The 26,476-nt window shown below is 44.5% G+C and overlaps 1 protein-coding gene across 1 annotated transcript in view; it reads left to right on the top strand.

Annotated features, from left to right (window-relative positions):
* PMFBP1 (polyamine modulated factor 1 binding protein 1) overlaps positions 1-26,476 on the top strand; it is a 129,534-nt gene that overhangs the window by 872 nt on the left and 102,186 nt on the right. The gene's annotated exons all lie outside the window — the stretch shown is intronic.

The raw sequence follows: 26,476 nt of genomic DNA, 5'->3' as shown, positions 1-26,476 counted from the left end.
TGATATCCTGAGGGTGACTGTGCAGTCAGTTTAAGTTCTCCAGAACTTACAGGAACATAGAGCTAAGGTTTGAAATGTCTACTACAGTCCCTGGTTATAGAAATTCTGTCAGCATTGACTGATCATCGTTCCAAACATCTTTGGAACAAACTGGAATAAACAACCATCTTTGGTACATGATCTTCCTCGAGTGTTTTTATGGCTTTCTCCTATTTTGGAAAATAATACCATTGCTATCATTTTAGAACACTTCCAGAAGCAGGCTTGACCTCGACGCTCTGACTCATTTCTAAAGCCGTATGCTACAAATTACAGCTTTCTGTTCAGTACACAGTGAACCGAGGTAGATGTCTGGTTGGAAGGCTTGTGTTACCCGAGGTCATGTGTTAGCAGAGAAAGGCAGGGAACCAAGTTTATAATTACAATTCATATTTCTGATGCATGCTGCTATATGAGCAATTACTCTCATTTTGTGATCATCAGACAAAGCTATAGCCATTGTTCTTGTTCTTTAAGTGGTAAAACATGTACATTATACATATACATACATAATATTTAAGTGTGTGTAAGTATGTATATATTCTTTATCTGTCCTTTGATACAAGAAGAAAGAAATGTCTGAGGAAAATGAATAAAACCAGGCTCCTTTTACCCTAGGATGCTATGAATATGGGCAAAACCCCATACAAAGTCAGTTAATAATGAGGTCAAGAATGCTGAATAATTTAGCATACTTGGATCTTGATTTGTGATTGCCCAAAACTAATATTTCACAAGCCACATTGCACCTTGTCACCAAGTCCTATTTCTCCCTCAAGATAATGTCCAAGTATTAATGGACCCAATTTGGTGGAAATTACCTAATTGGCTACAGTCACTTCAACTTGAACGTGACATTTCAGGCTGCTCTGTAGTCACAAGCTTGAGCAGCATACTTGCTCTTTGTGGTAATTGTGGCTGGAGCTTGCATTATCACCCAAGCTTATTATTTTGCAAGTTGTACACTCAGCTTTTTCTAAAAAATTGTACCATCAGGAAAAATCCCTGAGGAGGCTTTTTTTTCCCATCCCTCTTCTGGCTTCTGTAAGACCCTCAGATGAGGATGACCAAACAAAATGCTGCATGGCTGCCTTGAAGTTCATTTAACCACTGCCATGCCAACATGATAAAATAAATATCCCGGTGCCAGGACTTGAACAGAGTTCCTTCCGCGTCTGTGTTCTGTGGAGTTTGTGGTTATTGCGCTAACCAAATCACTGCTGGTGAGTGGCGTTACTGGAGGGTACTGTCTGTCTCCGGGCAGTTTTGTGCCTCTTTATCAGATAGGTAAATGGAAAATAAGAGTCCGCTCTCTGCCAGAATTGCCGTGGCTTCTGTTTGTGCCTGAGCTTTGTGCCTGTGAAAACAGCTCCTTCCTGAGGACCACAAAGGCATCAGACAATGGGCATCCATCCCTCGTTAGTAACACTTTGTACTTCTAATGCTCTACAGTTTCAAAGGCTGGGCCTGTCTTCCCTTTGATATTAATGGAGTAAACAAAACAATCAAGGTCCAGTTCGGGACCGTGCAGAGGTAAGCGACATAGTCTGTCCTCAAGAAGCTCCCTAGATTAAAAAAAAGGGGGGGGGGGAGGATAAGAAAAGAGATCTCCCGTCGATAATTTATCACCCCACAACGATGAGCAGCCTAACTGGCTGGAACCCGGAAAATGCTAAGAAGCCACACAGCCTCCGAGAGAAGGCAGGTCCAGATCTTGACAGATGACAGCGGTTTGCAACTGGGGAAGGCATGGTGGTGAGAGACGACCCGATGGCCACCTCATGCAGAGGGTCAGCAGGCATAAGATATGTGGCAGGAGCACCAGATCGTAAAGGACTTTCCTGTGGTGCCCGTCCAGGTTCTCTGTGGCCAGTCACTAGATAACGTTCTTAGTTCCTCTCCACAGCCTCGGGATGCAGCGTTGCCCAAGGGCAAAACCTATGACCAGGGCAAGGGGGGCGGGGGGAGGACAGGGACGCAGAAGGCTGCGTTCTAGTCAGACTCTGCCACCCTGTATCAATCTATGAGACGCTTCCCCGTGCAGCAGTGACTTGATATTGGTGCTACTGGCCTTTGAGCATCAGTGTTCCCACGCATAGCTAGCATTTTCTGTGTGCTGCAGATGAGAGTCGAGCTTGTAAAGTCTACTCTCCTCTCTCAGCCGATGCCCTGTACCATTCTGCAGCCAGCCGTGCCCAACGAGTGCTTGCCCGCACTGTCTTTTGCTAGGGCGGTCCGTTCTGCCAATGCGTTTTTCTCTCTGAAGGATAGTTCTGATCCATGACGGCTCACAGAAGATGTGCCACCGCCGGCTGCAAAGGAATAAAGTGTCCTGCTGGGTGTCCTGACGCAAGTGCAGTGGCAGGTCAAGTGAATTTCACGAGGATGGTCAGTTAGGGAGGGTGTAAGAGATGCGGTATTGGGCAGAGAGCGTGGTGCTGACTTTGGCAAGGGTACCACACAGTCACCGTGGGAAGACTGAACCACACCTGGAAAGCAGGCTGAGAAAGAGCTTGTCTGAATGGAATTGGTGCTCTCAGGGAGCCGGAAGGGAAATAGCAATGTCTTCAGCCATTGACAAAATGCTGGAAGTTTGTCTCTAGAAGGCTTTGTTTCCAGCACCATATGTAGTACCAATTCAGACAGCGCACCTCTTTCCCACACAGAAAAGGATGAATGGCGGATTCACAGCTTACTGAAGGGCCGCTGGAGATTGTGGGGTGGAGGGCCAAGCCGTGCGGGTTCAAAACCCAGCTCCGCCATTTACTACCTTGTGTGGTGAACCTCAGTTTTCCTACCTGGAAAATGAGAGTAGCAAGCTCCACCATTCACTACCTTATGTGGTGAACCTCAGTGAACCTCAGTTTTCCTACCTGGAAAATGGGAGTAGCAAGCCTACCTTCAAGTAGGAACTGCAGTGATAATAGGACACTTATAAGGTACTTAGATTATGGTCCAGCTCATAGGAAATGCTCAAAAGTGTGAGCTAGGGTTATTACTACAACCACTGATGCTGCGGGCTTTCTGTCAGTAAAATGAGGGAATGTAAATGAACAGCCTCGGGGGCTCCTTCTACATGTAACAACAACAGAATCTCTACCTTGGGGAGAAAATTCTTAACACTGAGGGTGTGACTGTCCCCACCAGGGTTACATGTGGAGTACGGAGGAAAATACCGAGTCAGGGTTGAAATCCAAATTGGTCATTCTCCTGAGTTTGTGGCTTTGTTAATGCCCTTTTAAGTTAATTTTTATCTTTTTTTATTTTATTTTTATTCTTTTGAGATTCTTTTGAGATTGTAGCCCTGGTTGGCCTGCAAATAATCACGTAGCCCAGACTGGTTTCAAACTCAGGGCAATGCCCCTTCCTCAGCCTCCTGTGTGCTCTGACTATAGGCATGAGCTACCGTGCCCATCTTTTCATAGCCTTTGATGTGCCACCAACTGTGCCCATCTTTTCATAGCCTTTGATGTGCCACCAACTGTCCAGAACTTAACCAGGGCTTCTCAACTCCTTAAGCTCCTGCACCCTCAGATAGCAGGGCCTTGGACTCCCTCTGTTCCCCCCTCCTCCCCCCTCCCAGCTCCGCCAAGCTGGATCTTGCAGCCCCACCAAGGGGAAGTGATCCAAAAGCAGGCAACTGAGGCCATGTCAGAGACAGCCCTGATCCCCTTACTAGGGGACCCACATGAAGACTAAACTGCCCATCGGCTACCTATGTGTAAGGGGGCCTAGGTCCAGTCCATGCACGGTCCTTGGTTGGTGCTTGCATATGCTGGTGACAATGTAGAGAAAGGGGGACAGTGCTCCATTGCTGGTGGGAGTGCAAACTTGTACGATCACTTTGAAAATCAATCTGGCGCTTTCTCAGAAAATTTCTAATAGCTCTACCTCAAGGCTTAGCTATACCACTCCTGGCCGTATACCCAGAAGACACTCCAGCATACAACAAGGGCATTTGTTCAACTATGTTCATGACAGTTTTTTTCCTTTTTTTTATTAATTCATTCATATTATATCTCAATTGTTATCCCATCCCTTGTATCCTCCCATTCCTCCCTCCCTCCCCCTACTCCCCTCACCTATGACTGTGACTGAGGGGGACCTCCTCCCCCTGTATATACTCATAGGGTATCAGACAGCTTTATTTGTAATAGCCGGAAACTGGAAACAACCCAGCTATCCCCCAACTGAAGAATGGGTAAAGAAACAGTGGTACATTTACACAATAGAATACTACTCAGCTATTAAAAAACATGGAAATCATGAAACTTACAGGCAAATGGGTGAAACTGTTTCCCCTTTTTCACTGTTTTCCTGTTTGTTGGGTCTAATTTTTTTAACCCCTTCTGTTCTCCTAAAAATCATGAAGTGGGGAGGGCAAAGTATTGTCTGTTGCCCTGGAGGAATTAAAATGCAGCATAGCTTTAATCAACCTAAAGAATAATTATAACACTCAGTTGGATGGGCTAGCAAGGTGGCTCACCTGGTGACAGTGCTGGCCACACAAGCCAAGCGACATGACTTTAATCTCCAGACCTCATGTAAAGGTAGAAGGACACAAGACAGCTGACTCTACTGACTGCCACACATGTGCTGGCACATGCACATCCCATATAGACACATCATGAACACACACGCGCACACATGCACACACCCACACACATGCCAATAATGTTAAATTTTAAAATATTGTTAGGTTTGAATATTTATTTATTCTATTTTTACCTAGGATTTTAATTTTTATCTTATGTTGTATGGTCTTTCGTCTCCATATGAGAGAGAGAGAGAGAGAGAGAGAGAGAGAGAGAGAGAGAGAGAGAGAGAGAGAGAGAGAGAGAATCACATGCATGCAATACCCACAGAGGCCTCCAGAGGGCATCCTATCCTCCAGAGCTGGAGTTCCAGACACTTGTGAGCCACCATGTAGGGTGCTTGGAACCGAGCCCAGGTCCTTTGGAAGAACAGCCAGGGCTTTTAACTGCTGACCTATATCTCCAGTACCTACTTGTGTATTTTCTAAGACGCGGTCGAGATGATTTTTGCCTCAGCCTCCTGAATTCTAGATTTATAGATACATACTACCACCATACACAAGATCTATTACTGTCTGCAATTCAACCATCTGCTCTTGTGCTACTGGGAGACTGATAATCCTTTCAGGGCAACTGGAAGGGTCTTGCACCCAACTTGTGAGAAAGGCAAGTCTTCGAATGTGGCTCTTTGTTTTAATTGCCCTGTGTCCTTGTTTGATATAAACAAACACTTAGTCATCTCTGGTTACAGACTCGGGCACTTATAGCTGATCCTTAAGGGCTCAGAAGGGAGGAGAACAAAGAGGGAAAGGGAATGTATTCCCAACAAAGCACTTCCTGCTTCTTGATCTTTCCCACACCTTAACCAGTTGGGGAGACTGCAGTCCCTGGCTCGCAGAACATGTGCTTCGTCCTTTGTTTGCTGTATCCTCTGTCTGTCCACCTCAACATCAGAGTGGTCAATGCCTCCTTCACAGCTGAGATATCTGCGCTGGGTATTTTTTTTTTCAAAGAAGTATTTTTCATTTGACAGCACCAGTTTCATCAGAGGAGGCTAAGCTGATGGCTTTAGTTTGCCCTGTTTGATTTTGAGTACATGTTTAATCATTTCCAAAGGTTTGGGGGTTTTTGGCATCAGCTGGACATACAGAAGAGGCCCCGGACAGTCTCAGAATTTGATTATGTCCAAGAAGCCACTATTCTATAAACGCTGAAAACTGGAAGTCATCCCTAGAGCTGTTTGTTAATGAGGAGGAGCTAACCTTTAGGACTCATTAACATTCCACTGATGAAAAAATCCAGTGCACAGGTCTCCCCACACACACTCACCCACACGGATCTATCTCTGTTAGGAGTGCTGGTGTGTGGAAATTGGTCTGGGCCCTCCCCCTTTGCCCTCCCCTTTAATCTCTTGGTCAGGTTTAGGCAGGGATCTTTAAACCATATAGATTTCTCTTTCACCCCGCTCAGAGGGTGTGTTGTGAATCCAAACAGACATGCTGGGTGTCTGAGTGCATAACTAGGGCTTGGCCACTTTGTCCAGACAGTTCTGCTGAGTCGGCCTCCCTCCATCCATAAAGCAGTGAAGTCACTGGTGCTTGGGGAGGGTGGGGGGATGTGCTCCTTCACCTGAAGGTAGAAATAAGGATGGAAGAGGGCACAGGAAGTAACAAAGCCCTACGTGCATTGCACAACTGGAAAATGCACAGTGAAGACCTGGCCATTCTTATCACCAGGTCCCTGTGTGGTGACAGCAGCTGCTCTCCTGTCCTGCCAGCAAATGAAACCTCTGAATCTTCCCAGAGTGCTGCAGCTTCTGTGTGCAGCAGAGCATTTTAAATTCACTGGGCACTCCTCTGTAAAGGCCACCACCGATGGCACATGGCATCACCGCTGTGATGATTTCTAAACAGACAGAATAACAGTCGATGGAATTTGTGTTTTAATCACATTAGTGTGTTTGGCAGAGAAACCCACCTAAATACACATTTCAAAGTCTGCCTTTGATCTGAACCCCTCTGGGGCATTTTTCCACAACTGATAAACTCCTCCTCCGAGTTCATAGTCAAATGATGGAAATTGTGTTTTTAGAAGAGAAAGGAGAAGGAAGCCTGGCACTCATGTCCCATCTGGCCTTTCTGTCTCTTGGGGTATGAGACGCTCCGAGGTTCAGCTTATCTCACACTGCCCTCAACCTGCCTGGGCTCTATGGGGTGGGCACCATCACCCACCAGGTCCCCTCCTTCCCCTTGAACACAGGAACACGCATGCTTGATGCAGAGTCCATGGGCTCTGGCAAAGACTACTCTTGCTATTTTACAGGAGCCTGTTGGGATGCGAGGACCACACTTGCCACCAACAGCTCCCCTCCCCACGTGTTTTCCCCTCTGGCCCATCACACATGTCTTGGTTAGCTCTATAATGTAACGTGATGATAATCAGAGGCTAGGCTTTTAATGAAAACATTCTAATTGTGCGATCATTTCTTCTAAATATCCCACCGTGGATCCAGCTGAATACAGACACACAGACAAGACCAAGCCCTGTTAAACGTGGCAGTTTCACTCTTTCGGAGACTCAAAGGACAGAGGGTCGTGAGGAAAATGTGCTGGCCACTGAGAGAAAGGCTGCTGCAGATCACTGCTCAGAGGCTTCTCCGCTCTTGAGACGGATGATCAGCCACTTCCCCTCCCCTCTTAGGATAAAGAGATCTGAGGAGGTTTTAAATTCATAGATGAAATTTCTTGTTTGTTTGTTTGGTGGATTTTTTTTTCCCCTTCTTGCTCTTTCTCCCTCACAGAACACAACTAGCAAATGATTGGATCTTTGACAGAACAAAGGTATTTTTGATGGCGCTGTAATCTAGCGCGCTAATGCGCCCAGTCCCCTCATTGTCTTGCTGTCTGATCCCATCCCTTCTGCCAGACAGTCACTGCGGGATGAGTCACTTTTAATGTCTGATAATCAAGGTGAATTTTCAAAAAGCTGCCATTTTGGAATTATGCACTATGTCCCAGTGTCAGGGACGAGAAGAGGAGGAAGAGGTAAGGAAAGGCTAAGAGAGACACCTACTGCTTGTTTGCAGAACTGCAAGACTCTGCCAGCATGGTGCCAGACAAAATGTGTCCAGAGGGTCCAAGTCGATCAAGGCGTACATGATGAGAAAGAGACTATGTTAATTATAAATTAAAAATAACTTCTATGATAATGAAGATTATGTGCACAGGAGAAAACGTCTTAGTTAAAACAGACTGGAGAGAGAGAATTAAAACCCAGCCATTTGGGGGCATGGATTCCGTACCTACTGAATATATTGTGGTCTATTAAGTAACCTAATACAAACTTAACATTTGAAAAAGAATAGACCGGGAGTTGTAGCAGTCTCCATGGAGGCTGTCTTGTCTGCCGTCCTTGTTTGAAGCGCTATCTGCTAAGAACATTGCCTGGTGGATGGACACAGCCTTCCTCCAGCCAGGGACACAGGATATTTCTTGAATCATTTAAAGGATGGAATACCCACTCCACCCCACACCACCACCACCACCCCAAAAAAAACCCAGCCCCAGTAAACTAGCCAGAGAGATGCTAAAAATAAAAACTCAGGACAAACAAAGGCTATCAAGCATTCGCTATTCAAGTGTATCTTGGCCACTGTCTTCTCTGATGTGCTTAACTATGCCACAGCTCCATATTGTGGCTCTGGACTTTGTTTTAATTGTTGGCGTTGTGTTAAGTGGTAGGGTAGCAGACGGGAAATGATATGAGCACAGCCTGCCAGTTCTGTTTATTATCCAGAGAAGTGAACACTATAAATAGAGCCAGGCTGTTTTGACTAGGGAAATACTGTCCTCATCACAGCCGGGAGATGCTGGGCGAGGTAACGCCGAAGCTTCAAAGCTTTGTCCTGCTTTATAAAAACGTGAGGTGCTCATGGCTGTTTCAGTGGCTGGCCAGAGTCTGCAGGCGCTTTATGTGTCCTGAGGGAGGGAAGGAATGACATTTCAGAGGATGCTGTTTTATAACGGTGATGAATGCTTACACATTTCCTTCAACAGAGGGTATCTAAGTACCTGGGCATCTTCTGTGTACAAGTTGCATTTACACATTACTATCCTTACATTGTCTACCGTGGTCACTACGAGTCCATTCTCTCTCTGTGTGTCCTGACCTTTGCACACGTCTCTCTTTCTCTCTCTCTCTCTCTCTCTCTCTCTCTCTCTCTCTCTCTCTCTCTCTCTCTCCCTCCCTCCCTCCCTCCCTCCCTCCTCCCCTCTGTGTATGTGTGTGTGTGACAGAGCTGCATACATGAGCACACATACATGCATATATATATATATGTGCATGCTATATCCATAAACTGCTATAAAATGGGCAAATGAGGAACGTAAGTAGTTACTGCATTGCTGTTCCCATGCATATAAAAGAAGTTTAAAATTCAGAAGCTCTGTGATCTGTAAGCAATTTCTTAGAGATCGTTTGGTACAGTCTTAATTGTACTAAGACAGCAGAGAAGTGAGTGACTTGTCCTGTGACACTCAGCCAGAGGTCGGTAGGTACCAGGCTGGCGCTGGGTGTCTTCTCTCGGCTTGGCACACTTTCCGCTGCCACGCCCTCTCCGCAGCTTGGCTAGTCGTGATTGTAGCACAGACACCAGGAGGAAGAAAGAAAAACCCCAGAGAAAAAGACTTACACATTTCCAACCATGACACGGAGGACTAAAATGAAACATGGTATGAAATGAAAAGGGAAAGGCAAGGTGGGAATAGCCCATGTGTCTGACAGAAAGCTCTCTACCAAGTCCAGAATTCCATTTGAAGGTAGAATTGTCCTTTATTGAAGAAAAAAACAACCTAATAGAGACGTTTGGAGCTGACTAAGAAAGCCGGTGCTGCTGGCACATATGATGGTGCTATCCTCTTCATGTGTGTTTTCATCTGGAATGTCAGAACCGGTCTCAGCCACATAGCCCCTGACTCTCTCTGCTCCTCAGGCCAGTGAGCACGCAGACACTAGGAAGGGAGCAGGACTTCCTTTTATTTCTAAACTAAATCCTTAGCAGGTGCAGGTTGCCTTGCTCTCTGCTCAAAAGTCAGCCTGCTATAATCCAGTAGGTGTTTTTACCTCTATAATTTGCATTTCTCTTTTGCTGTGTTCTGACTCTTGCGGGGATAAAATATGCATTTTTTTCTTTTCTTTTCTTTTCTTTCTTTTTTTTTTTTTTACTAAAACATTTCCCTTTGTGCTTAGCACCCTGGTGCCTAGAAACCCTTGTCGTGTCAAGTTCATCTCCTGTTTTAATATTAAACCTGAGGAATTTCATTCACAAGCACCCAGAGACAAGAGGAGCATTGTCAGAGGCACTGGGTGGTAACCATGGTGAAGTAGCCATCACTATGAACCAGAGCAGGGCCTCCCAGCAGGTCTGCATTCTCTTCTAGAAGAATAAACAGAAAGGCACACACTAACAGCTAAAAAGAAAAACTGAAATCCATATGTAAATCAAGACCATGTGTTAGCAGGGCAAACAGTCTTTGGCAGGTAACGGAGAGACATATTTTCTAAGACATTTTAGTTGTTTTGTTTTTATTTATTATAATTGTGGAGAACATGCATGTGGAGGTCAGATGACAAACTTACGGAGCTGAGTCTCTTTGTGCCCCTCTGTGTGAGTTCCAGGGTTCCAGTGTGTGTTGTCAGCTTGTGTGGCAAGCACTTAACCTGCTGAATTCTCTCATTGGCCCTACAGTAAGAAATCTTAGCAAAATGAAGGCTGGAGATGGCAGGGTCAGTAGACAATGGAAATGTTACCACAGAACAAACGTTGGCTCTTTCAACTCACAAATTTTGACTCCTTCAACTCCAACAGAAACAAATGGCTATTCAAAATCTTGCAAAAAGTTATAGGACGTGTGGGGCAGGGGTGGGGGGCGCCTGGTGGTATTAACCTGGAAATGGGTCAGTCATCTTGGTTTTCTTTCCCCTTGGAGAACCATCGCAGGTGTTGTTGGGACTTTTATTTCAGTGGTACTGTAAGACGTAGGGGTTCTCAGCCTCAGCCCTAAGAGCATGTGTGTAGAGTATAGGAGATAGAGAAAAAGGTGTGCTGTGCTTTTTCCTCTGTGGAGTGCCATCCATGGCCTCCACCCACCACAAGCTAGTGACATCTGCTCAGACCTTTCACAGTTAAAGTACTTCCAAACACTGTCCAGTGTCGCCTGGGGAAAATAACCTCTGGTTAATTTGTTCAATCTCTAGTTCAAAACAACTAGACCAGAGAAGATGATTCTCACTTTAGAAATTAGCGCCTCTTGCCCCAGGCTTTGGAGACGGGTATTTACATGCACGTTAAATTCCTGCGTTTGAGGGTATGATCAAAACATAGTAGGTTGGTTCCTGATGTTACTTTTGGCCTGGCTCTTCCAAGAAACAGTGAACCCTCAAGAGACTGGGAATCCAGTCCAGCCTGCTTCTAGAGGTAACCGAGCAGTGCGATGGATTATTGAGACGCAGCGTTCACAGGGCCCAACAGACACAAAAAGGATGGTTTCAAAAGGGATGTAACATGAGCAAAAGCTTTTGGGAGAATGTAAATACCGAGTGCAATGGAAAGACATCCCACAGTCATGGGCCAGGAGATGGGCTGTTGATAAGCTGAGAACCCTTTCTGTACAAACCGTCACCTAGGTTTTCCTAGGTGACAGTTTAAAGCAACAGAGAGTGACTTGGAGACCACATTTAAGAGGTTTCAAGCCCCAGGGGAGATCATTTTTCAATGAATTCTTCAGATGTCTCCAAGGAAGATAATGAGGAAAAAGAGCCTTTCAGAGCCAGGAGAAGCAAGCTTTCCCAGAAAGTGGCTATGGAGTCCACTCAGGAAATAACATTTCATGCCACAGAGATTACAGAATTGCCGTGGACCAGTGATGGGCTACGACTTCTCTTCTTTCTCATTGCAAATAGAAAGTCCTACAGTGGTCACCCTTGCCCACCTTCTGCCATCTTTTGAATACGTGGGCACAGGGAGCTCGACTTCTTAACCCTAAGTGCCTGGGTCAGGAGGAACCACCTGAGGCCCAGGTCTTGAGTCTGTGAAGAGATTACACGAGACTCCCAGGGTCTTCTCCAGAGAAAAGTGAAAATATTTTACCTATAAGCAAAGAAAGCAAATTTCACATGACAGCAGATAGTGGTGGATTTTTTTTCTTCATTCTCAATTGTTGCTGGCCCTGAGAGAAGTTGATAGATGTCGGTCATTCTCACTTGATTTCCAACACCCGTCCGTAAGCAATGGCTGCCTTTTTGACATGGAGCACGGTTACAGACTTCCTTTCGCCAGTGAAATATGCATGAAGGTGGTACTCACAGCCTCCCAAAGATGCTTACAGAGCACCTCATGGCTTAACTGTGCTTCCTCTGCCCCACCCACCCACCCCCACCCCAGCATCTTTCCCATCTGAAGACACTGAACACTACCGAGTCAATTCAGAAGTCTCCGCTGAAGAAATTATATCTGACCTTGATTAGGGCTTGGGTATGAGTCTTAACATATACAAGTAGATATAGATATTTAGATATTTCTCTGTGTCCGCCACATTACTAAAAGCATCTTCCAACTTTATCTCCTGAAATTGGAAACAGTTGAATTTTTCACTCCCCTCTTAAAACTGGTATGTTCTTTTGTGGGCTCTATTGTTCTTGCATTTTATTAAATGAAGCCAATAGAAACTAAAGCAACATGCCATTTCTCAGCCTTTTTGCCTAAATGGATAGTGTCATTGAGTATATAATCAGATCTTCTGGGTAAGCCAGGCTTAATCAATGCAATTTTTAAATGCAAAAACCAGACAAATGGGGGAGGGGGAGCAATGAATAAATCCTACACTTCTGTGATTGATTAATTAATTAAACCTGTCAACAAACCAGGAGTACCAAAAAAAAAATCCTTACCCTAAAACAAGGTATCTATAAAAATTCCAAAGCAGATACTTCTCTCGGAGCTGGGAGAGTGAAGATCAGGAGGAAGACAGGAGAAGCCACTCACTTGCCTCTATTCAGGATTGTGTAGGAGACTTAGCCAGGGAAATAAGACAAGAAAAATCTATCCAGCATCTATCCAGATCATAAAGGGAAAAGTAAATGTGTGTCTGTTATAGATAACGTGATCTTGTCTACAGAAAATCCTTCGGTACCTGTTAAAGAGCAAAATTAGAAGGAAGGGGACAGGGGGGAGGGAGAGGGGGACAAGGCAGAGTCACAGGGGTGCATATGGTCAACATGCATTACGTACATGAATGAAATGGTCGTGATAAAACCCATTATGTGTGATTATTATAATGTAACGAAGCATCTTTAAAAGAGACAACTGTTTGGGCCAGTGAATAGGCTCAATTCTATTACAGACTGAGAGCTCAATATGCAAATATCAAGTATATTTCCATGTACCAGCAACGAACACCCAAAAAGGACGCTAAGAAGACAATTCCACTTTGATAGTAATACTAAAATAAAATAGTTAGAAATAAATTTAACAAGCCAGGTGTGGTGCAATCCCAGCACTCGGGGAGGCAGAGGTAGGTAGACCTCTATGAGTTCGAGGCCGGCCTGGTCTACAAATAGCCAAGGCTACACAGAGAAACCCTATCTCGAAGGAAAAACCAAGCCGAAAGAAAGAAAGAAAGAAAGAAAGAAAGAAAGAAAGAAAGAAAGAAAGAAATTTAACAAAAATTTAAGACTTGTGACCACAGTTTTCTTTTGAAGGCATTAGAGACCTAAATAAATAAAAAGACACCCCCCATGGATATAAACAGGAAGATGTGTACTATCAAGGTAGTCCTACTTCCCAAACAGACTTACCCAAAGCTCAGCTGCTTGTCTCCAAAAACCAATCAGCTAGTTCTAATATGTATATGGACAAGCAAGCAACCAAAAATAGCTAACATGTTGAAAAAGAGGAAAGCGAGGTTACTCAGTTTGCAACTTTGCAGCTTCTACAAAACCAACCAAGTAATCCAGGTAGTGTATTAGTGACATAAGAATAGACAAGACCAGCTCAAAGGAATAGAAATGAGAGTGCAAAATTAAGTATACCTCTATATTATGGTTCATTTAGTTTTCAAAAGGGTGCTACAATGATTTGATGAGAACATACAGTAGTCTAATCAACCAAAGGGTTAAGACAATTGGAAATTCATATGCAAAAGATATCCCATCTGCAGTGACTCAGATTAACTCAAAATGAATCATAGACCTTTGCCTAAGATGTGTGTGTGTGTATGTGTGTGTGTGTGTGTGTGTGTGTGTGTGTGTGTGTGTGTGTGTAATCAGAAAAATCCAAAGTCTAGGCTAAGCAATGGTTTCTTAGATATGACACCAAAAGTAACAAAAAAAATAGACAAATCATTAAAATGCTTCAAATAACCCCATAAAAGACCCATAACATGGGGCTGTGGGTGTGGTTCAGTCGGCAGTGTGCTTGCCCAGCATGCAGGAAGCCCTTGGTTCAACCTCTAACACTGCATAGAGCATGCACGATTGTGAGCCTGTCATCTTGGAGTTCAGGAGGGAGAGGCAGGAGGATCCAAAGTTCAACGTCATCCTCAGCTATATAGTAAAATGAAAGTTGGTATTGTGTGATACAGATTCCTGCACACAAAGATGTGTAAGTGCACACAAACATTCTCACTATCATTAGCCACTAAGAACATACAAACCAAAGCCAAATGAGAAAGCACTTCAAGAGCTGAAATCAAAACGACAGAGGAGGACAAGGATGCAGGCAGAGATGTCAGAAGACAACTAGTGGACCGCCAAAGGATGAGTGTGGCAGCTACCCAACTCATTAAAACAGGGGGAATCTAAGTTGCCTAGCACTCAGATTCCTGGGTGTGTACACCCAGGAGAATTGAAAACCTGAAACGTGTCCACAGAAGAAATGAACACTTGCTAAAAGTTAAAGGAACTCAAATGTAAATCAACTGTTGAACAAAATGTGATGCAGTTGTGTAATGAACTACCATTTGGCTGTGAAAAGGAGTAAGTGCTGGTAAAACACATGGTACAGTATGGAGGAACCTTGGAGGCTTCATAGTGACAGAAAGAAGCCAGACATAGAAACCAGGTAGCATATGCTAAGTTAACGCTTAAAATGGGCAAATCTGCAGGGACAGATTGGTTTTAGAAATTGGAGTCATGGTTACTGGGGAGGAGAGGGTTATGGTTTGGATCTGAAATGTGCCCCCACAGCGTTCTGTATTTCAGGCATTCAGGCTCCCAGCTGGCGGCACTATTTGGGTCATTCTGTAACCTCTGGGACTGTGACCTAGCCGGCAGAAGTGGGTTCCTGAGGGCCCCCGCTCTTGAAGGTGACGCTGCTTCTGGTCCTGATCCCGCAGGATGTGTGGGGTCTCCTCCACATGCCCCTGCCGCCATGAGCTCTGTCACGCCTTCCCTCCGTCCTGATGGACTGTGAGCCAGAACGATTCTTTCCCCACTTGGGTTGCGTTAGCTAGGTGTTGTCTCACGGCCGTAAGAAAAGCCACAAATGGAGAGGAAGACGCAAAATGACTGCTTATGCCTCCAAGAGTTCCTTTGGGGTGATTAAAATGTTATACAATCAGCGGCAATGGTTACACAAAGATGAACTGCACACTTTAAAGGTTAGCATTCCGTGGCTGAAGTGTGTCTCGAAAAAGCTACATGAAATAGCCGGAAATCTTAAAGACAGGTGGTACTGGATGGAGTATGGCCGGTTGACTGTGACGATGTCAGTCCCACTCAGCCTGCCCAAAGCATTCAACATTTACATGTTTGTGTAAAGACACTGAATGAATAAGAGACAATTGGGAGTATAAGACGTCCGTGTTCTCTTCACACTTAAGCCATGAACCACTTACACGTTATTATAGTGTGTGTGTCTGTGTGTGTGCATGTGTGTATATGTATATATGTGTCCATATTGTGCATATGTGCGTGTTTGTGAATGTATGTATGTCTAAGAGTATGTATGTGTGTGTGTGTGTGTGTGTGTGTATATATATATATATATATATGTAGTCAATGAGTGTATATATGTATATATTTGTGTGTGTGTGTGTGTATGTGTTTGCTTGGTGGAAAGTAATTACCCTGACGAAGAGCTTCCAACCTACATCTTTACCACTGAGAGTCTCATGTGCACACTTGACTTTAGGTTAAATCGACCTTGGTTTCCCCTTTCGCCCCTTCTAAAAATGATCTGCCGTAACATTTTGACAGTAACTCCACCCACACAGATTGCTTCATACGTTTTTATATTTCTCTCAAGTCTCCCTGGTAGAGCTGATTGCCTTCTCATCTGAGAAGCACCTCTTCCTTGTTCCAGTTCCTGCTCCTGAGGGCCTCCCGGTGTTTCTCTTCATGGTCCGTAGTCATGTCTGCCGTGACAGACCACAAACACAGAGGTAGTGCTGTGCCGGCTTCATCTCAGAGCCACAAGCACGCTCAGGACGAGTCTGTAGCCCTGAGCTACAGTATTTCTGCTTTTCACTCTTTGAAACCTGCCCCCACCCCCACCCCCACCCTGCCCCCGGTGAGTTTTCTATTCTCAGATCTCTGCATATCCGTCCACTCAAATCATGGTTCCATCTACTTATTAATGATTGAATACTCTGTGTATCTTATCTATTTCCTGGTTGCTATAGCTGTTCTACTGTTTCACTTTTTTTTTTTTTTTTTTTTTGGTCTTGTTTTGTTTTACGAGACAGGATTTCTCTGTGCCACCTTGTGTGTTCTAGACTCACTTTGTAGACCAGGCTAGCCTCAAACTCAAAGAGATTCATTTGCCTCTGCTTCCCTGAGCATTGGGACTACAGGCGTGCACCACCATGCCCGGCTACCATTTCACTTTTGACTATAATAAGACCCAGTTCGTGAGAGTCATGTTAAACACATGCTATAACAGCATTCAAAGCGAGGGTGTGAGGACAGTTCATCTGCAAACAAGATTTCAAAAGAAATAAGGATTTCTGCTCATTCTTCCCTTTGGTTATTCCTTCCTCATCAATACCTCTCAGCCCCTTCATCCCAAAATGACAGTGGATCCAAGGAGCTGAGATCTTCCTTTTGAAGTTCAAACACAGATTGCATGCCTTCCCCCCGAAGCTGACCTTTGGTTGGAGTCAGGAGGGCTGCTGCCTCATAGATATTCATGGTCCAGCAGCCACTGAGTGAACCTGCCTCCTCACCAGTGTTTCAGTCTCATCAATCAGCCTATCAAATGAGCTATCGTGGCAATTGGCTGGCTGAGCTCTAGTGAGGTTGGAGGACATTCTTCATGGTTGATTGACTGACTGAAAGCACCATTACTAAAAAAAAAAAAATGTGATGATGTATAGTCATAGCATATATGCATGTACATATATATGCATACATACATTCATTCTCTGGTAAAGTTGTATTTTAATCTATGCAGCCATATTCTTCTAGAGCAGGGGTTCTCAACACGTGGGTTGTTATCCCTTTGGGGTCACATATCAAATATCCTACATATCAGATATTTATATTACGATTCATAACAGTAGCAAAATTACAGTTATGAAGTTGCAATGAAATAATTTTATGCTTGGGGTTCACCACAACATGAGGAACTGTGCTAAAGGGCCGCAGCCTCAGGAAGGTTGAGAACCACTGCTGTAGGTGCTCACCAGTTTCGTGGCTATTTTGTTATCCGAGTCAACTTGTTTGATGAGAGATGGACATTTTCTAGGCTGCAGAGAGCCAAAATGTTTCAGTCTTTAATGAATGCCACATTACCGTCAAGTAACAGATTACTGTGTGGCAAAAAGTGTGTCTTCCTTGGGAGGCTCTTTCTTGTGTTGGGGGGTGGGGTGTACACGTGTATGTATTCATGTGGATGTCTTCCTTGATCACTCTTCACCTTATATTTTTATGTGTATGATGGGTGCATAAAAGCATAGACACATATGTGAGGGCGAAGGGCAAAGGGCAAAGGGCAGTTCTCTCCTGCCATCTTGTAGGATCCAGGAAAGGAACCCCTATCGCAGGCACCCTTGCCTGCTAAGCCGTCTCATCGGCCTCTAGCTTACTTTTTAAGATAGGATCTAATTAAAAATGGAGCTCGCTGATTCAGCTAGGCTGCCTGGCCACTGAGCTCCAGGGATCTGCGGTCCTGTCTTCCAACCTCTGGGACCATAGGCACATGCCACTACACATGGCTTTTCACATGGGTGCTGGGACCCAAATTCAGGTCCTCATGCTTGTATGGCAAGCGTTTTGCCCACGGGACCATCTCCTTGTTCCCATTTCCCACCTGTGTTGGTTGAATCCTTTATAACAGTTCCTCCCAAAGTATGGCTCAGGGACCCACACCAGTACCAGTCTCTCAACTGGTTTCTGCTTGCTTGTAATGAGATGAATGCAAAAATTAAGAATAAGAATGTAGATATTTTAATAGCAATTTGATGTAATGATTATGTGTCTATATAACCTAGTCATTAACAAAACAGTCTGTGTTTTGTATTTCCTTTGTGGTTCATTCATCTAGTGTCGATTTTAGTATGTTCTACAAAAAATACTGGCCCAAAGTTAGCTATTTTTTCAAGCTGGTCTTTACCGCAGATGGTTTGAGAAATATTAATCTAAAATATCATGTCTTTTACCTTATTCCAGTTGTCAAACTGTCATTCTCTCTGAATATGTGAGACTTGGATGAATTATCCCTCTTTATCCTTCAGACAGTAGATGTGTCAAAGGCTTAAAGCATTAGTTAAGCTGTGGCCTAGAGCCCTCTGTGTTATGGAGTTCACCGTGGACATAAAACTACAAGGGACTCGTTCAGCTACTTGAACAATGTATTTGCCATTTTGGAGACAATAAGAAAGTTTGTCCCTGTTGGTTGTTGCTTTGGCCACTATGATTACCAAGCTGTAATAAATGGCCTTTGCTAAGTGGTCCCCTCAATAGGTGTGGTCCCAAACACCATGTGCACCTGGAGACACAGGAGAATCATTCTGATACGCCCCCTTCTAGCATGGCCACTCCATCATCTCTGCCCAGTCCTGTAGATGTCAGTTCTCTGTGGGTATTACCCTCAGTGGACTGATATATCGCCCATTGTTATATTTCATTTGGTTCTCATGCCAAATAGTCAACCTGTCTCGAGGAGACCTGTGTGTAACTGATTATGTCTGAACCTGTGACATCATATTTTTAAAGAACATTGTTTAAGGACGTTGATACCAATTGCCATGTACGGGTCCTTTTCATCCGGATTGATGACGTGCATGCTCGTGACAGATTTGTGAGTGACGGCGTGGAATAATCAAAACCAGAACTAAGGGTGTTGCTCAGGAAGTTACTGCAGAAATCTAGGCACAGAATAAACAAGGACTGAGCCAACGCAGTGTTGTGATTATGGAGACGGGATGAGAACAAGCGATATTTAAGCCTAGAACAGAATTTGGTATTCAGTTAGAGGCCAGCGTAAGGAACGGGCGAAGAGTTGATAGTGGCCCTGAGGGTTAGACTTGTAATAGCAGAATAGGAAGAACACTTTGGACATGTGGAGGTTGAGAACAGCAAGTTTACTGCGCCTGAGTCATGTGGTCAGTTGGATATAGAAATCAAATCAGGAGAAATTTTAGGCCTAGAAATGTTGAGGGTTTTTTTCCCTTTGTGAGAGATTCTCTGCCTAGCCCAGGCTAGACCCAAACACAGTGAGTGGTCTTCTCCATCCACCTGTCAAGAGCAACCTGTCAAGAGCAAGCTGTGTGTATACTTGTGTGTGTGTGTGTGTGTGTGTGTGTGTGTGTGTGTGCGTGCATGTATGTGGAATCCAGCTGTTGACATCAGGTATCTTCCTCAATCCTTCTCTGCCTTATTTGTTGAGTGAGACCAGCTCCCTCACTGAACCTACAGTTTGCCTGTTTCTGACTCCCCAGTGACGGGATTATAAGCATGTGCTGGCATTTTTATGTGGGTGGTGAGGTTCTGAACTCAGATCTTCATTGGGCACTTTACCCACTTAATCACCTTCCTAGGCCCAGATTTTGATTTTTCTTTAAGTTGTGTAAGTAATTGAAGTTATTATTTTAAATGTGATATCTTAAAGTATCTTAGAGACGTCTTCATTTATTCAACTGACCCTTAAATGTAAGCTGTTTTAATACCTGTGGTTCTTCCACTTCCCGTGTGGTAAAATGCGATCGTCTCGGTCTACCCTAAGTTTGTATATGGACATCATGTGACTTTATGAGAATCAAGTTAATCAAATAGATCCAGTTCATTGCTTCCCAGACTCGGAACTTGAGTCCCCTAGCCTCAGATGATCCAGCTTCCCTGCCTCTATCTCCTCACTAGCAGTCCATAAAAACACAGAAATGTATGCATTAGGGGTTTATGTGTGTCGGCCCATTTGATTCAATTCAAGAATCACATGACCCCTAAGAGGTATCATTAAACCCATTTACAGATGTAAAAATGGGCTCAGAGTGGATGGGAAGTGACTAAAGTCTCCATTCTTTAGCAGTTTGTATTTCCACCCATCTGGTGACATACTGCTGGGCATCAGCATTCTTAGGACCCCACTCTCTACTGGTCAGTTCAAATAAGGATACTTCTGTCTGTGTCAACCAAATCAAGCACTGAGGATGGATGGATGGATGGATGGATGGATAGGTGGGTGGGTGGATGGGTGGGTGGATGGATAGATGGGTGGATGGATAGGTGGGTGGATGAATGGATAGATGGATGGATGGATGGATGGATGGCCAATTTTATGATTCAAACATTGGCTTCTTTAGCTTTTTGCCCCACATGGACAAACACTAATAGACACAGGAACAATGGTTGTTTTCAAATAAATGTCTTGAAAATCTTTGGCAATGTATCTATCTCACCAAGAATGTATTAAATGAACTACAAAATGCTCATTCTTTTTGGACATTGTAATCCTGCTTCTTAAAAACTATCCTAAAGACATGATTTTTTTAAAAAGGTGATCTCAAAGTTTGCTTAAGTGTTTAAGGGTTTAATAATTTATGTGTGCATATACTAGTATCAGAAAGCATGCAGGGAAACTGGGTATGGTAGAGACAGGAAGATAAGAAAATTCAAAGTTGTCCTTAGCTACATATCAGGACCAGCCTAGGTTATGTGACACCCTGTCTCAAAAAAAAATTGCAGGAGGGAGGGAGGGAGGGAGGGAGGGAGGGAGGATGGACTCATGCTAGGATCTGGGATGCAGTCATCAATCAGATAAGGTTTCTGTCCTCTGAGAGCTCATAGTCCACACCATTAAGGGAATGTGGTACCCACCACGATAGAGAACTCAACTGCAAATCCAGGAACAGGGGAGAGAAACATCCCATCAGGTGATGGCAGAGAAGGCATCCTGGTGGAAGAGAGAGACAGGCTGAGTCAGTAGATGTTCTCCTTGGGGAGTGGGGCCAGAGGAGTTAGTGATATCCCTGACAGAATCCACAGCATAATCAAAGCTGTAAGAAAAGAAACTGTGTCAGGGCCATTCCCACGTCATAGAGGCTCTCTTTTGTCCCGTAGGTGAGACTTCTTACCAGTACATAAAGATGGTCTTGTGTCTCAGAGAAATTTTTAGGGTACACATCCACAGGCACGTGAGTGGGTAGGCAGCACTGGGTGTTTATTTGTCTAGGCTCTGAACTCCACTGTGCCACAGAGGCACATTCTTTAGGAAGCTCGGCCTAAGATACTTATCCGTACACACATAGGTGTGTGTTTCAGGGAGGTTACTCTGGTTGGTGTGAGGTTGATGTTTCACCTGGGAATTAATGGTCAGAAACCAGCTATATCTCCAATAAGAGATATAGTAAAAGAATATTGGTCAATACTGTGACAAGTGCTTTTACAGAGTGCAAGCACAACGCTGGCTGTACACACTGGTTGTCTCTTCTGTGATTTGGCCTCGGTGGAAACCACATCCAGTGAGTGTCATCGGGGTTGTGCAGACGGGAGGGCTAGGTTGAATTAGCAGGTGTCACACCATCCCAGAGTAAAGGATCGGAGCTCATGAAGTTCCCTACCAAGTATGTGTGACTTTTAAGTGCCAGTCATTCTGCTGCATCAGCAGCAGGTAAATCCACATAAAAACATGCCATACAGCCCTCTGAATCCTACTTCCAAGGACTGTTTAATGGTACAGGAAATAATGCCAAATTAAAAAAAAAACCTCATACATAAAATATACATGCAGTCACTTCAGTTTCATTAAATATTCTGAAATGTTTTTAAAAACAAATCTATCACTGCAGGCCATTTCCATTTTATTTTTTATCTTTTTTTTTTCTATTTTGTGTTTTTCAAAGCAGGGCTTCTCTGTGTAGCTCTAGCTGTCCTGGACTCTCTTTGTAGACCAGGCTGGCCTCGAACTCACAGAGATCCACCTGCCTCTGCCTCCTGAGTGCTGGGATTACAGTTTCACGCCACCATGCCTGGTGGTTATTTCCGTTTTCTTTCTTAGATTCTCCTTCCAGTTTTTCTTGAACACCGTGTGTCCCTTTTACTGCTGGAAGCATAACCAAAAGTTAAAGATGTTTAGGAATCTATGCACTGCTACCATAATTCACACCCTAGACTCCGAAGGACAGACACCTCTTCAGCGCACCCCAGTCCACCCAGAAGTGCTGCGTGTGCAGGTGCCAGGGAGAACCAGCCTGTGGAAGTATTAGCCACGGAACCTTGAAGTTCCCTGGATCTTTTCCTTTGCCCGTTAAGTGGGGAAAGTTAAGCTAAATAGTCTTCACAATTCCTAAAACCACTAAACTTTATAGTCTTCTTTCGGTACAAATGGAATGGCAGAGGGCATAAAGGAAATCTGTTCAATTCTTGCCTTAGTTAGATTTGCATGGGCATTTAGAGGGTAGGCCCTTTGATTAGGTCTCAGCTTGCTAGTAATATGACAATGTGCTCAGATGCATTCCACATCCACGCACAGCCAGGTGCTTTCAACAACAACCCAAAAAAAATAATGTTATCTCATCCTCATTAAAGCCTTGGAGGTCAGCATTATTATGCATTATTATCCACATTTTTGATGATGTGAATCAAGGGTCAAGGTCACAAAAGGTTCGCTGATATATTGTGGCCAGGTTCAAGTCCAAATGTTTCTTCATGAATTCCCAGACTATTGTGAGTTCAGATGTGGCATATTTATCTGCTAATTTATTCTTCCAACTATCCACTGTCTTGGCTACCATAAAGGAGAAAAGAAAAAAACAAAACAAAACAAAAGCAATTCTCATCCTCCACTTCTTGTTTTTATTCTAAGAATTGAATGGGTTCTTACAAGGAAACAGTTCTGAAGTTAGACAGAGAATGGTCTGTAATCGGGACAAATGGAGGCTTTTAGCACCATCTCTACGTCTTTTAGTGAGAGGCAAACAAAAAGACATTAATATGACATTGCAAATGGGGACAGAAATAGTCGCTTGTCATTAGTATCAGGTTATTTTCCTGAAAATTAACCCCAGAGATGCTTAACTAAGCAGTGGAAGCAAGGGCATCATTTGATCCCTGACAGAACCAGGCCTCAAAGCCCCTCATTGGGCTAATTGAACTAATTATTAACATTGAAAACACTAGCAACTACGTGCTAGCAAGAGAGCCATAGCCCAGAATCACCCAATAACCAAAGAATTCTCTAAAGAAATACACGCTGCTCCCAGAGCCTGGGCCAGTCCAACTGAATAGCAAAACATAAACATGAGTCATTTCAGAGAGAGACAGATTCCGCAGCACAGGGTGTGGTCTCCAGCTGAGATGACTCGTTCCATTGAAATATAGACCTGATGGGAAGAAGTCGTTGGCAAAGGTATCTTACACAAACATCATTGGCTCCTGAAGCTTGCAGAGATGGGGAGGAGCATGAACACACACACACACACACACACACACACACACACACACACACACACACACTCATGGCTCATCAGAAGGCCACATCATAGGTGGCCTTTAGGTGAAAAAACAAAGTCTGATGATTTGTTCAACAGCAACCCGACCTAATTTCTTGAAACTTACCTACCCATCTTGCAGTGCATGTCAATCTGCTGCCTTAGCTGTGGTAAGTCCACATTAAAAACATGCCAAGCAGCCTTCTGAATCCTATTTCCAAGGACTATTTAATGGTATAGGACATAATGTCAATTTTTTTTAAATCCTCAAACATAAAATTTACATACAGTCACCTCAATTCCCTTAAGTATACTGAGATGTTTAAATATATATCTATCACTGCAGGCAATTTCCATCTTCTTTCTTAGATTTTTTTTTTTCTTCCAGTTTTTCTTGAACAGGAACATGTGCTAAGGACTATAGTCAGAGGGTTGTGTCTAAATAAGAGTTCGCAGGATTTTGTGAGTGGCTCTTGACTTCTGTCTTGTTCTAACTGTACTAGAGAAGTGAAGAGGGGGCAGAGCACCCTGAAACACAGATGCTGGATCAGCCCTCCGCCATGCGGCATCACTTCTGCAGATTCCTGGTGCCACCAAAACACAAGCAGTTTCCTTCCTAGGAGTGGGGCTCTTGCTCAAGACCCTCACTGATTTGCCTTCTGCGCCATGTGAGGTGTGGGGAAGGCTCTGTCCTACTCAGGCATCACTGTCTTCCTTCAGGTAGTTAAAGAAGTGACTGCCCTGAGGCTCTGATTCTTTGAGAAATGGTAACATATGAAAAAACACAACATACCAGAAGTGAGCAGTAGGACTTTAAAATCAATTTACTCACAGGTGTCTTTACTTTTCCATCATTACATTTGTTTGCGTAGTAACTTAAAGTAAATAAAGAGTGCATCAGAGTGCTTTGGCCCCATTTTAAATAAAGCCTATTATAAGTTAGGGAGCCCTTACGATGGGTGACATACAGACTCTATGGGGGACATAAAGGCGTAGTAGGTGGCTGAGGACCTTGTACTCCATGAAAGGGAGGCTAATGCATTATTGCAGTCAATTAAAGTAGAAGAGACAACAGAAGCCATTTCTACCAACAAGTTTATTCAGTCATTCCACAAGTATTAGCAGGCACTGTGTAAGCTCCCAAAGTGACTGGACGTCTCCTGGTGAAGATGAGGTCATAGAAGTGACAACTTGAACCGGGCTTTCAAGAAGAGCTTTAAACGTGGCAGACAGAGAGTTGTGCAGCAGCTGTGGCACAGATAGTCTGATGGAGAAGTGACATGCGTGGATAGTATCCTGGGGAAGTTATAAGCAGTTGGGACGCAAGAGTCACAATGTGCCATTAGGAACTATGTATCTCTCTATCGGGAGATATGCCTGAAAGGGTCGCCTGTGCCCTGATTTCAGGTGTCAACGTATAGAAACTTGAACTGTGTTATTCTCTGCTCTGCAGACATTAGAAACTTGGGGTAGAAATAACGTGTTCTCATCACCACGGTGAGACAGTACATCTGTCCGTGAAGCAAAGGGAGATGAAGGGCAGTGGGGGGCTTTTGCAGAAACCCAGACAAGAGGAAGCCAGCTTATGATGGAGGAGGAGAGAGGAGAGGGGCGGGTGCAGAGTGTGGGATGCAAACTGCGCGGAACAGGGAGCCCATTTGCACAAGGGACCAAGGGGAGGACAGGGTTGTGGGCAGCTCTACTCCTGTGGTGCCCTCCGCAGCCCAGCACTTGATCATAGGGCTTTGGCCTTTTAAACTCTGGGAAGTTAAGTACTGCGCCTTTCCTCTGCCGCCTCGGCCGTGTATTTTCTTCTTTTCCACCGTCAACATCTGTCATCTGCAAAGTGTGGGGCTTGTCCTGTCTGCAAAGAGCTCCCAGTGTTACCCTCCCAAAGCTCTCTCCCTTCAGCGGATCTCCAAGCCTTAAGCTGAAGCCAGGAGACTTTAAGGCAACCCCCAGTGTCCGCTGGCCATTTCCAGTGTGTTGCTCTTGGCGTGTGGCACAAGAAGCTGAGATGTGTCTGGAAGTGATCCCAGGGGCCCCATTTTCCCTCTCTGTGACCACTCAGCAACTTCCTCTTAGAGAGGCTTTAGGGAATCTAGTGTCCGTAGTCCTTTTTTATGTCCAGGGTATTCACCAGATCAACATCTTTTGGCGCTTGTATTATGGTTAGGTAGGTGGCCAACCAGCCTAGGAAGTATTTTAGTTTTATGTTTCTCGTATCTTCAGACTTTGCCTTGGTCCAGCTCTCCCTTGTGGCAAGGGTGATGTCAAAAGCACGGAATGAATCTTTAGAGGGCCAGCCTTGGAGATGCCAGCTGTAAGTAACTGTTAGGGCCATCTCAAGACATCCGGATGAGTGTTGGCTCAGATCCTGCATCTCTGGCCCACTGCGAGTGAGGATGGGCCAACATACCTGCTTAAACAGAAGCAACAACACAACATGGTGCAATCCACTCAGCTGTCGCTGAATCCCAGAGGTTACAAAGCCAGTCTGCCAGCTGCTGCCCCGAGCTGTCTCCTGGGCAAGGCAGAAAGCAGTGGCAGAGGTTCATGGCATGGTATGCCTCCTCCTCCACCTTTGCCTTCCTCCCTTCAAATGGTGTTCTTCCTCCCTGCCTTTGAGATGCTCCGAGGACAGTCAACAAAGGCGCTGCCCTTCCTCTGTCCTGCCCTCAAATCCCACTCAGAGCCTGAGCTCGGATCCTTGACCCAACGAGGATGTGTGTCATGACAAGCTGGCCTGGCTCTCATTAATGCCCAGGATTATCCACTCTTCCCTTTACTTAAAAGATCCAAATAATATTAAACACTACCCATAACGTTGCAGCTGTCCCTAGAAATGGAATTCTAATTGAATTCCTACTGCTCCTTTAAGAGCCAACATAAATGTCACCTCTAAATAATAGCGTCTGACATTTGCTCAGCACTTACTCTGAGCCAGGCACTTTGCTAAGGGCTTCTTGGGATTTTCTC

The sequence above is a fragment of the Acomys minous genome, assembly GCF_964271855.1.
Source record: "Acomys minous genome assembly, chromosome: 14".
Lineage (NCBI taxonomy): Eukaryota > Metazoa > Chordata > Mammalia > Rodentia > Muridae > Acomys > Acomys minous.
This window is presented reverse-complemented; position numbering and strand designations above follow the sequence as displayed.